General features: G+C 42.9%; 2 pseudogenes; both read left to right on the top strand.

Annotated features, from left to right (window-relative positions):
* The window catches only part of LOC103738933, an 8,776-nt pseudogene extending 6,632 nt beyond the window's left edge, over nucleotides 1-2,144 (top strand).
* Nucleotides 2,145-10,102: 7,958 nt separating this feature from the next.
* Nucleotides 10,103-11,645, top strand: LOC103738932 (annotated as a pseudogene).
* Nucleotides 11,646-13,186: the final 1,541 nt, after the last annotated feature.

The raw sequence follows: 13,186 nt of genomic DNA, 5'->3' as shown, positions 1-13,186 counted from the left end.
CTTAAAAGAGATCTCTATTTCATTTTAAAATATACTGTTTCTTACAGAAAGACTCATTGTTTTTGCTAATAACACTGAGATGTTGGTGCATACGTCTCTCAACTGTATGTATCTGATTATTACTAGTCATAATAGGTTGCACTCGGATCATTGGCACTTGTGTATAAAATCATCAGGTAGATTTCAATGGTAATGTTTATCACCTCTACTAATTAACATGACATAAATTTTTATGCTTCCTCCTCAAATAAAATTCATTTTTTTAATTTGTTGATTTTTGTGTGTGTGTATATTACACAGAACATCCCAAGCCATCTTATTCAACTATACACCCACTTCTCAGACTGCACCCTGCCATAGCCTCCCTTCCCCCCACTAGAGCCCTTATACTCTGTTATCCCTGCTACTGTCCACTGTGTTGTCGGCACCCCAGCCGTTCCCCACTACTTTTGTCCATCTGGTGAATCTAGTCAGCCTATCTAGAGGCCTTTGTTTTAGGAAGGTCAGCTGTTCCTCATCTAGCAGCAATCAGTTGTCAATATTCCTTTAGATAAAACTGGGGTCTGGTGTCATTTTCCCAGTTCTATGCTGGGTTACTATCTGGGAGTCCCTTGGGCCAACCTGGCCAACAACTCAAAAGAAGGCATCGCTTATCTGGCATTGTTACTTGTTATGTAGCCTTTAGCTATACATATGGACTCTTAAAAAATTACATTGGCCCCTTTAATCTTTGGTTATACTTTCCTTTTGGGTGTTTGAGGCCATACAGTTGGCCCAGATGAACCAATTTATTTTTACTCTTAAGGACGTTTGAGGATCTGTTCCTCAGGGTCACTTATTAACCAAGGATTTTTTCCAAGCTGGTGCGCCAGCCTGGAACGTCCCACTCAATTGATGATTCCAGATAACATTATATAAGATATAACTATATAAGGTATTTATAAGGTATTGTGTCACCAAGGATTAGGACAGTTCTTCACCCCCAGGTTCCCATGCCTCTGTCTACTTCTATGAGTTCCAATATCCACCCAGCGTCCTCAGGATGGCAGGCCACCTCACATGAAGGCTGACCATAGTGATGAGGAATTTTTGCCTTTGGCTCCTTCGTCTTTGGCAGCAAGTATGAGTCTTCCTTGATTTCTATTAGCTGGCTGGATCCCCAGGTGAATACTTGATGAATGACTGAGATTTCAGTCCAATTGAGAAAACCCCAGGCTCTCGGAGAAGACAGGGCCAAGTATGCACCCACTCCTAGCTCAGAACTACATAGGACTTACAATCTGGACCCATTCCAGGCTATCCTGTGATGGGGGGAATATAGGCACACTGGTTCAGAAATGAACCTTGGAGAAGTCAATTAGAGGCTTGCATGAATCATGCGTCCTGAGTGGTAAGGGAGGGAGGGAACCAGGCAAGGATTTCAGGGTCAGGCTACATAGGAATGGAGACTGTGGAGCATGAGTAGGCACCTGCATGGGGGGGGGGCAAGTTCTAGGCCCTTGTCCTCCTCGTGTCTCCAGCTGACCTCACTGAGGAGGAGGAGCTGCTGAAAAGAAGGATGATGTAGTACTGGACCAGTTTTGCATGACATGGGTGAGAGGACGCCCCTCCCTTAAACTCCTCAGTAGTGGTCCCCCATCTGGGCTTTCCTTATGGTTGATGACCTCATTAGCATGCCCTGGTAATTCACTATATGCAGATACATTGTAAGCATCAGTTTCCGGTCATCTTTCAGTGGCCTGGCCAATGGGCCATGGTGCTATGGCACTACTCTTCAGATCTTGCCTCTAAGAATTAGGCACAAAACGGACCAAGGAGCCCTGTCTCACATCCAGCAGACACTAGGGGATGACATTTTTATCCCTATATCAGAACACTTGCCCCATAAGTGCCCTCAAAACTCTGGCCTGCTTGATTCACTACCCTCAATCCCCCCAAACCAGAGGATCAGGTTTTTGGTTTGGAATGACCTTCACCCTTCCCTGTGAGGAGGGCATATCTACAGGAACCCCTACAGTGATAGACTAACCTACTGGCCTATGTTGGACCAGGATGAGCAGTACCTGCAGCTGGACATCCATCCTGCTGTGGGCCATCACCTGAAGGCTGGAAGACTGCAGTTCTGGGCTGAACCCACTCAATAAATGCTCTGTAACAGTGTGAATGTGTGAGCCCCAAAGTGCTCCCACCTTATTTCACATTCCACTAGAGCCCTTCCTTTATTATTTTTTCTTTTCTGATTCTCTCTCTTCTCTTCCCAAGAAGCAGAAGCTTTGGGGATTGTTGACTACATGGGGTATGTTATTTCAAAATTCCATATAATCTTTCACTGAGTTTCTTGTTTTCCCATATTTAAAGTGGCCAGTAGAAAACTGGTTACCCGAAGACTTACTGTGTTCACAAGTTCAGACCACTGTTTCAAAAAGATCATAAACTATAAGGTGGGCTCTGTGGTAGGTGTCTGTGGCCCCTATTATTCAGAGGCTGGGACAGGATGATTACATGAGCCCAGGGGTTCCAGGCCAGCCTGAGCAAAATAGTAAGGCTCACATATTTAAAACAAAACAAAAAATCTTAAGTTGGGTAACATACAAACAGTAGAAATATATGTACAGTTTTGTAGTCTAAATGAGGTCTGTGAAGATTTGCTGTGTGGTGAGGGCTAGCTCTCTGGCTCAAAGATGGCACACTGTGTCCTTACTGGGTGGGATATGCAAGCAATTGCACTCATAAGCTTCAAATAGCCCCACCTCTTTTTTTCTTTTTTTTGTCTTTTTGAGACAGGGTCTCCCTGTAGCCCCAGCTGGCCTGGAACTCACTATGTAGACCAGGCTGGCCTGGAACTCACAGAGATCTGCCTGCCTCTGCCTCCCAAGTGCTGGGACTACAGGCATGTGCCACCATGCCCGGCATAGTCCCAACTCTTAATGCCATTGCATTATAAATTAGATTTCAGTAAATAAATTTGAGCCACACAAGCTTTCAGATCATAGTTCCCAGAGCTCTCTGACATCAGCCACTGGGGATGCCAACTACTGAAAAGAATGTATTATGTATCCATTTCTTTCCCAAAAGGTGGCTGGCCCACCTTTGTGAGAAGCGGGTCTGGTATGTTCATGGGTCCTTCAAGCTGGTAGGGGATTGACTAGAAGGTCCCAGTGGATTTCTCAGTAGCCCTTCTGAAGTTTGTAGAATCTCAAGGATTCTTCAGAACCGTGAAGCCCATACTTCAGGGCTTCATGAAATGAAGTGCATGAGCATAACACGTCTGTGAAAACGTTTGGCTGTGGGGTGTGTCTTGGAAGTGGGATGGGGGAAGTCAATAGGCAATAGATGAGATTCCTATCCCTGGATCCTTCATGTATGGAAGTGTCTTCCTGCATTTCATAAATTCTCCTGAAATATCCTAACTCCTTGATCATTCCCTACTCTTCTTGATCGTCCATATGATGAATTTTCATTCTCACCTTATTGCTGCCCTTAAATTGTTCAACCCCACCAATATAAAGGCTCTTATATTTTGTCACTTATAAAGACATGATTATGCTCAATATAAAATTATGCTTATAAAGTCAAATTATGCTCAATCTACCCTTTTGTTCCCCCAAAAGATTTTTTTCTGTCATTAAGAAGGTGTGTCCTATAGACTCTGGGACTTTCCCATTCCCTTACCTCTGACCAGCTTGCCCTGATTATGTACCAGTTTTCCTAGGGCAAAGTCTCTTATTTTCAACTACTGCATTGAATAGCTATCATAAGGCATGATGACCTTTGGGTTGAAAGTGAAGATTCATGTGTTGCCTACCTTGTAATCAGGGACCAGATGAAGATAATGTTAAGCCTTTGGAAGCCAGGAGTTATCTGAACCCCAAACCCTGAGGGTTTCCATTGCTGAAAGCATGGTGTTTCCTCCAACTACTTGTCGACTGCTGTTAAAAATTTATTAATTCAAGCTGGGTGTGGTGGTGCACACCTTTAATCCCAGCACTCGGGAGGCAGAGGCAGGCGGATCCTTGTGAGTTCAAGGCCAGCCTGGTCTACATAGTGAATTCAGGTCAGCTGGGACTACAGGGAGACCCTGTCTCAAAAAGACAAAAAACAAAAAATTTTCTTAGTCCTGGGACTGGAGAGATGCCTCAGCAGTTAAGAGCACTGACAGCTCCTGCAGAGGACCCAGTTCGATTCCCAGTATCCACGTAGCAGTTAACAACCGTCCATAACTCCAGTTCCAGGGAATCCAATGCCTTCTTCTGACCTACATGGGCATTGCATGACACGAGTGTACTTACACACACATGCAGGCAATACACCCATACACATAAAATTTTAAAAAATAAAACATTTTAAAAACATAATTAAAAATTTTTTCTTTGTTCCTAGAAAAATCACAGAGGCAGAAACCAATAATGAGCTGATTGACAGCTCCTGGCTGCTTACCCAACAGTCCCCTCCCCTTTGCAAAGCCCTTTTATCCTAAGCAAGACAGGACAACAGAAACCAATCTTTGGACACTTGTGTGGGACCCCTGGTGATCACTGATCTTAATGGGAATCATAGCACCTTTGCACCTCTCTCTCTCTCTCTCAGGAGCTCTCCCTCCCTTGATGCTCAATAAACTTCTGTTACTATTGAACTCACCCATTACATGTGGGTTTTGTTTATCAGTCTTGTGAAAGATGAACTAGCATTGGCCTCTAGTGTTGGGAGCTTTTGTGGCCATTGATTGTCCAGCAACTTTGTACCAACACCAAGTACTCCTGAGTCTTCTGACCAGAATCCATTGCACTGAAGGAAATCGCCTGAGTCTCATTGCTACAAACGAACCTCGATGTGGTTTTTATTTCTACCAATATACAGGACACTTCACCAAGGGCAATGGCAGGGTACTTTTTAGACTTTCAGTAGTTATGGTTTGAATCTTGAGTGCTTGGTACATAGTTCGAGGGCTATTTTGAAGGCTGTGGAGCCTTTAGGAAGTAGGGCCTAACTAGTAGAATTAGGTGCTAGGGACAGGCCTTTGAAGATTATACCAGCATCTGACTCTGGTCTAGCCTTCTCTGTTTTCTGTTCCACCTGTGAGCAGCCCCCATCACAAGGTTTTGTTGCATGCATTCTCTAACATCATAGGCTGGATGTTCTGGGCTTCTTCAGGTAAGCTTAGGGCTAGACTGGGCTGGGCAATAGGGGCCAAACAAAGCCATGACAGTCCCAAGACCCCTGTCCCTGCCACTTCTCAGCACTGGAGACCAGCATGCCGGGGCAACTGGAGCTACCTGGACCAAGTGGCCACCCTGTACTGGGACCAGCAGAATATCGTCTACTTTGGAGACAACCCTGACAGGGTCACCATTTTTGGAAAGTCAGCAGTTGGCACAAATGTATTTTCATGTCCCGAGGACTCTTCCGCAGTGTCATCATGAAGGATGAGGTGGCTGTGATGCCTGACCTTATCTCTAGCACTCTGAGGTGACCTACAGAATGAATTCCCTCACCCACTGACATGGCCCTTGCCCTCTGGTATTCTAGTCCTGGGTCTGTTCAGTAAGAACAATAACAATGGTATGTAAAGTCAAGGCTCAAGGGTCAGAATCCATGCCCTGCTGCTTTATACAGGCTGAGTTTGTTATATAGCCAACAGAGCTGTGCCCAGGGTCCTCAGTGTTGGCATAAAAATTAGATAGAGGGTCTAGAGAGATTGCTTAGTGATTAAGAGCACTGGCTGCTCTTGTAGAGAACCCAGGTCCAGTTTCCAGAACCCACATGGCAGCTAACAATTGTCAGTTAACTCCAGTTTCAGAGGATCCGGCACCCTCCTCTGGTCTCTGTGGGCATGCATGGGTGCACTTATATACGTACAGACAAAACACTTACACAAATAACAATAAACATTAGGCCCTCACTGCCACGCCCACTCTGCACTGTACCCACAGCAGCCCTGTCTGCCATGGCAACCAGAGCTGGCTGGGCTGGGCCTGCAGGCTAGAGGATAGTGCTGTTGGACAAGGAGGGGATGGCCTTGTTCAGGTCTGTCCTCTTCATGGAGCCGTGGGTAATGCAGTTCATGTTCATCATCTACACCCATTACAACTCAACAAAAAGGCAAGAAACAAACAGCTGTATAGTAAGTTCCCTGCTGTCTCTCTTCTGGAACCCAGGGAGTGGAGCCTAACCTAATCAACAACTTGGAAACACTCTTTGAACTGGATTATCCCAAATATGAAGTACTCCTTTGTGTACAGGATCATGATGATCCAGCCGTTGATGTGTATAAGAAACTGCTTGGAAAATATCCAAATGTTGATGCTAGATCATTTATAGGCAGCAAAAAGGTTGGAATTAATGGGTTTTTGTTTTGATAGTTATAAGGAAAAAATACATTTCAGACACACTGCACACATGAATTATTTTCTTATAAAGTGTGTCTTTTGTTAGTAAGACTGTAATTACATTATACAGGTATTTAATATCTCTTTTAAGTAAGTAAATAGTCTATCTATCAATAAATACGTTGCAGTAGAGAATTGAGAGAGAGAGAGAAAGAGAGAGAGAGAGAGAAAGAGAATGTGTGTGTGTTTACTGGTAATTGAAACTAGGGCCTCATACATACAAGGAAAATTTTCTATGATAAACATGACCATTCAGTTTTTTAATCCTTTAGAATCAGTCTGTAGGAGAAATATGGAAAAGTTTGGAGACTGTCCTAGCTGGTTTTGTCAACTTGGCACAACCTAGGAGAGACAAACTGCAATCAAAGAGTTGCCTTGAACAGACTGGTCTGTGAGCATGTCTGTTGGGCATTGCCTTGATTGTAATTGATGTGGGAGGGCCAAGCTCACTGTCGGTGGTACCACCCTTAGGCAGGTGGTCTTGAGCTGTTTTAGAAAGGAAGCTGAGTGAGCTAGAGAGTGAGCCAGTAAGCAGTATTCCTCCATGTTTCTGCTTCAAGCTCCTGCCCTGGATTCCTGCCCTGAATTTGTTCAAAATGAATTATGGCCTGGATGTGTAGTTAAAATAAATCCTTTTCTCCCCCCACCCTCAAATTGCTTTTGGTCAAAGTGTTTTATTGCAACAACAGAAAAGTAAACAGAGCAGAGATCCAGGTTGAGAAGATCTAGAATTTGGCAAGCATGGTTTAATTAATGATTTTTCTGGGAATTCAAAGTATCAGAATTGCAGCAAATAAGTAAAAATGCAGATAGTAAAGACTATGGTGATGAGACTTCATTGGGAACAAGGACACTGCTGGGAATTGGGCTATTGACCATTCCTGTTAGAGTCTCACAAATAATCTAACTAGTCAGCCTAGGCTCATGAGTAAAACTGATTTCAAAAGTGATGGGCAAATTTATTCGGCAGAAAAAATTTCAAGACAGCATAACATTCATGCTGTAGCATGGTTATTGCTACCTGTTTTTAACAAAGCTTATAGTAAAAAATCAGAGTCAGAAATGTGGGATAGAGAGCTGAAGAGACAGCACAACAGTGAAAATCACTGCTGCTCTTCCAGAGGACCTTGGTTCAGTTACAAGCACCCACATCAGGCAATTCAGAACTACCTATAACTCCAGTTCCAAGGGGATCTAATTCCCTCTTTGGCCTCCTTGGGCACCTGCACACACATCATACACACATATATATACACAGGCGCATATGCATACATGGCAAGGCATGCTCACTGGTGCAATAGTGGTACAAATGAGGGAATAACCAACCACTTTCTGATTGGATTTAAGGCCCACTGCATAGATGGAATCCATATCTGGCACTACTATCAGGGCCAAGAACCAGTGGCTAGACAGGTCACAAGACTTAGGGGAGAACATACTACTACTGTTATTTAGCTAAACTGACTCCTAATGAATTATCGTTACATCTAGAGATTAGTGTATTTCTCAACCCTCATCAAGAAGCTACTTTTGACATTAGGTGGAAATTTTCAGACACCCACAACTGGTCAAGGGGCAGAGACTGCAGAATTATCATCCCTAAATGGTCATATATATTACACCTTATCCTCCCAAGGCTCAAGGATCATTGTGGAAGATGGGGTGGAAAGATTGTAAGATCTAGAAGTGTTTATTGACTACAACAAAACAATGTTTCTGGACACAACAGAGCAGTTGCACATATGGCACATATGAACTCACAGCAGTTGTGACAGCATGCACAAGACCTGGGCAACCTCAAGCTAGACATAATTCTAGCATGGAGTAGAGAGGAGCTATTGGCAATTGATAGCAAAACACAAATTGAACTTGGCAGGCTTTTAAAAAGAGGAGGAGGAGGCAGCGGAGGAGGAGGAGGAAGAGGAGGAGGAGAAGGAGGAAGAAGGGGAAAGAAGGTGCAGGAGGCAGAGGCAGGTAGCTCTCTGTGAGTTTGAGGTCAACCTGGTCAGTATAGTGAGTTCCAGGCCAGCTAGAACTACACGGTGAGACCCTGTCTCAAAGACAGAAAGAGAGAGAGAGAGAGAGAGAGAGAGAGAGAGACATGAAGTTGGGTTGATAAGGACGTGAGGAAGGATTCTGGGAGAAATTGGATGCAGGTGATGAATATGATCAAAATACATTGTATGAAATTTTCAAAGAATTAACGAAAATATTGTTTAAAAAATCTATGGGATGGGTCTGGAGAGATGGCACAGTGGTTAAGAGCACTGACTGTTCTTGCAGAAGACCCAGGTTTGAATTCCAGACCCACATGGCAGCTAACAACCATCCATAACTCCAGTTCCAGGGGATCTAATGGCCTCTTCTGTCCTCTGTGGGCATTGCATGACACAGGTGCACTTATATACATGCAGACATAACACTCATACACTTCAAAAAAATAAATTAGCCGGTTGTGGTGGCTCACGCCTCTAATCCCAGCACTCGGGAGGCAGAGGCAAGCAGATCATTGTGAGTTCAAGGCCAGCCTGGTCTACATTGTGAGTTCAAGTCAGCTGGGACTACAGGGAGACCCTGTCTCAAAAAAAAAAAAGACCAAAAAAAATTAAAATTAAAAATTAAAAACTATGGGGTGCAGAGAATAAGGGGCTTCAGACTTCTTATCCCTGAACAGGAGACCTACATCAAAGTTCTGCCTCCTGAGCCTCAGGAATCATTGCAGAAGAAGGGGAGGAAAGACTGTAAGAGCCAGAGGTGGTAGATGACCAGGAGTTTTCCAGACATCTGGGAAGTTATCCATGTGAATTCATAGCAATGGTGTCAGCATGCACAAGTTTCAAGTAAACTTAAGCCAGACAAAGATGTGGGGAAGTAGACAAGAAACCCCAACCCTGCATTGGCAACTGATGGCTGAGGGTGGGGAGAGTCAGTTTCAGTTAAGGGTGAGAGTCTTGGTAGGTTGAGCAGGCTCCAGTGGATGAATCCATACCAAGGGCATTTGGAGACACAAATTTGACTCTATAGGGTTTAAAATGATATATGTGTGTGTTTGTGTGTGAGTTTGTGAGGGTATGAGAAATTGGGTGAGAGGAGTAAGAGGTACAGATAAGGGAGAGGATCTAAATATAATCAAAATACATTGTATAAAATTCACAAAAATTCAACAAAAATATTTTTTAAACTATGAGGGTTTTTGAAGTTGGACCTCTGAGTACTTGTTACATTATGAGTTGACCATAAACCTTTAAGGACCAGTAGCAAATGTTATAGCATGGATCTGATATGTCACTCACTGTAAGAATGACTTTTATAAATGGACACAATCTGGACTAATGACTTTTAATTAACACCAGCAAAACCATGTGCTCTTTGTGTCTTGTGACCTGGGCACTGATCTTGTTTCCTAGGCAACTTCAATTTGTTACTCGACTCAAAAAATTGAATGAATAAATGAGTTAATGAATGCTTGAGAATTAACATATCAAAGTGCTGAAAAGCATTATCACCTCCATTGCACACAGTAGAGACTGGAAAGAACACATGACCTTGAGTGAATGAGATATTCTAGAATTAGGGATGAAAAGGCAAGATGGGAAACCACATGGATAATTCAGGGCTGCAAGTCGGAGGGAGGCAGCCAGGCTCCAAGGTCCCTGGAATCACTGTCTCCAGGCAGTCTGAAGCAGCTGGTCCCAGGCCTCCACCAGGGCACACACATGGCCACCCAGGCATACTCCCTCAGCTACCAGGGCTGCATCTTCTTGCATCAACAGCTGGTCCTGTCTACCCTGAGCAGGCACCCAATCAAGATCCACAGGATTGGGGCAAGGATGACAACATTGGTTTTGAAACTAGCTTCATAAGGCTACTAGATGAAATAATTAATGGTTCTCAAATTGAAATAAACCAAACAAGAACAACCTTATGTTATCAGCCTGGCCTTCTGTATGGTGGACCGGTGGAACATGACTGGAGTGTCCTTGGCAAGTTGGGTTACCAGGAGGCTCTTCTTTCCCTGGTTCCATTTATGAAGCATCCATTAAAAACAGTTCTGTGAGGAGTGACCAATGATCAAATTGACCCTTTGTTTGATGTTCTTAAGGCACAGTACTCCCTTTATAGAAATAATTTGGGAGTAATGGAGAATCATTTGAACTAAAGATTTTGTGACAAGAATGCCTTCTGGATGAGGAGGTGAAGTGCTTTTCTCTTGTCCTGTAAGGAAGGTCCTGAAGCCCATCAAGCTCACAGACCTGGGAAAAATCAAGTGAATCAGGGGAATGGAGTACTAAGTACATGTATGCTTATAAGGTTGTCTCACCAGAGACAACTACTCAGATGCAGAAAATAGCTGAAAGAAAGTTTTTATACAGCCGGCCAGTGATACTCTGGGCATTCAGGCCCCAAATGCCATCCCAAGCTGTCTTTAGGTAAGTTATTACACAGAAAAACCATATCCAGGGTGAAAAGTTTAAGTTCCAAAGTTTAGGGGTAGAAAGCCCCCTTAACAATTTCCATTCTGCAGGAAAAGTCTCTATTCTATAAGAGCAAGCCAAGCAGAAAGTACAGAAGCCATAAATATGCTGTTAGCCAGAGCAACCATGTGCATGCCAACCTGTTCTCAAACCCACACCTTGGTGCAGCTGGGTCAAACCTTTTCCATTCCCACATTTCAGTCAACTGCCTCTAACTAGCTTTAACTACTGGGTTTAGCTGGGGCCTGTTTGTAACAATGCATAGCTATGATAGATCTCAAGATGTCCCACCATCAGATGGCAAGCCAAATAGTAGATTCTGCAAGGAGACTCCTCAACAAGTTCATTCCCAACATCTATATTTACACAGACCATGTGGGAAGTGTCCAGGCTTTGGGCTGTCACTAGTTGCAGAGACCACCAATGGCACATTCCTGAGTGCTGAGCAGGCCTCCAATCCCCAGGGCCAGGGAGCAGCAATACTTCCTGAAGACCTCAGCAGGAACTGTGCCAGACTGCTGATTGAAGAAAAGTACAGGGGTGGATGTATGGACTCAGTCAACTGAAGTCTAGCTCTGCAGCTCATGACTCTTGGACAGCAGGATGTTTCCAAAGTCCAGCTAAGATCACTCTCCCCCTACATGATTGAATTTTTATGGCATTTGAAGAGCTTTTTCCAGATTATGTTTAAAATTTAAACTAAAGCATGTGGTGAAGAACTCAAGGGTGAGATAAAGTGCTGATGACCTGCATTGGCATTGGCTTCTCCAAGACCCCCAAGTGATGCTGTCACAAGATGAGATTGTCTATAATGAAGCAGAAGCTGCCAAGGACTAAAGGGACCAGGTCCAGATGTATTCACCCAGGACAGGATCACCCATTAATATTAAGAACTTTCTTCCTGAGGCTGGAGAGATGGCTCAATGGCTAAGAGCACTGACTGCCCTTGCAGAGGACAAGGGTTCAATTCCCAGCACCCACATGGCTACCAACTGTCCTTAACTCCAGTTCCAGGGGAATCTGAAGCCCTCTCCTGACCTCTGTGGCATTGCACAACATAGGTGCACTCACACACATGCAGGCAATACACTTTTACACAAAAAATAATTATAACAATTTTTTTCTTTTCAAAGCAAATTTTATTTAAATATGTAATATGATATATTATGTTTAAAGTACAACTCCTTCACAATCCTCTTTATAACATCATTAAATTTTTCCCAGTTAATTATTTATTTAATAACTACATACTTAGAAGAAGCATTTCATTACAACAGCATTGACATATTCAATAACAATGTTCTGAGCTATGATGTATCTCTTTCAAAATTGGCTGTAAATTTTAGGTATACAGTTGAATTATCACACTTATACAATATTGTACCCAGTATAAACCCTATAAGACATAAAATTAAATGAGTTTTTAACCTTTAAAAAAGATCTCCATTTAATTATACACAGTTTCATACAGAAAAAATTATTTTCAATGCAATTGACATTAATATGTTTGCACATGTGTTTCTAATCTCTATATATCTGATTATTACTAGTGACAGTCGGTTACTTTCTGAGCTCCTTGGCATCTGAGCATGGATATAAAGTCATCAGGTAGATGTCAATGGTAATGTTTTTCACATCTACTAATTATTTAAGGAGCAAATTTTTATGCTTTGAAGAATTATTTTTTTTACTCATTTTTTAAAATTTTTTAATAACTACATGATTAGAAGAAGCATCTCACTACAGCTTTAACATATTCAGTAACACACTCCAGAGCAAGAGTACATCTCTTTCACAAATGGGTGCAAGTTCCTAAGTTTACAGTGGAATTAATACAGGTATACAATAATGAACTCAGTATGAGGCCTGTAAGACATAAAATTGAATGAGTTTTTAACCTTTAAAAAAGATCTCCATTTCATTTTAGAATATAGTGTTCCTTGAAGAAAGACTCATTGTTTTTGCTACTAACACTGAGGTGTTGGTGCATGCATCTCTAATCTGTATATATCTGATTATTACTAGTCATAATCAGTTGCACTCGGATCCTTAGCGCCAGTGTATGTCTATAAAGTCATCGGGTAGATGTCAATAGTAATGTTTATCACCTCTACTAATCTTATTCAACTATACACCCACTTCCCAGATGGCACCCTCCCAAAGCCTCCCTCCCCCAACTAGAGCCCTTATACTCTGATATCTCTGCTACTGTCTGCTGTTGTCAGCGCACCCCTAGCCATTCCCCACTGCTTGTCCATCTGGTGAATCTAGTCAGCCTATCTAGAGGATTAAAAGCAAGGTCGACTGTACCTCATCTAGCAGCAT

The sequence above is a fragment of the Nannospalax galili genome, unplaced genomic scaffold, assembly GCF_000622305.1.
Source record: "Nannospalax galili isolate Female #2095 unplaced genomic scaffold, S.galili_v1.0 scaffold799, whole genome shotgun sequence".
Classification (NCBI taxonomy): domain Eukaryota; kingdom Metazoa; phylum Chordata; class Mammalia; order Rodentia; family Spalacidae; genus Nannospalax; species Nannospalax galili.
The sequence above is the reverse complement of the archived record's forward strand: the minus strand, read 5'-3'. Positions and strand labels throughout refer to the sequence as shown.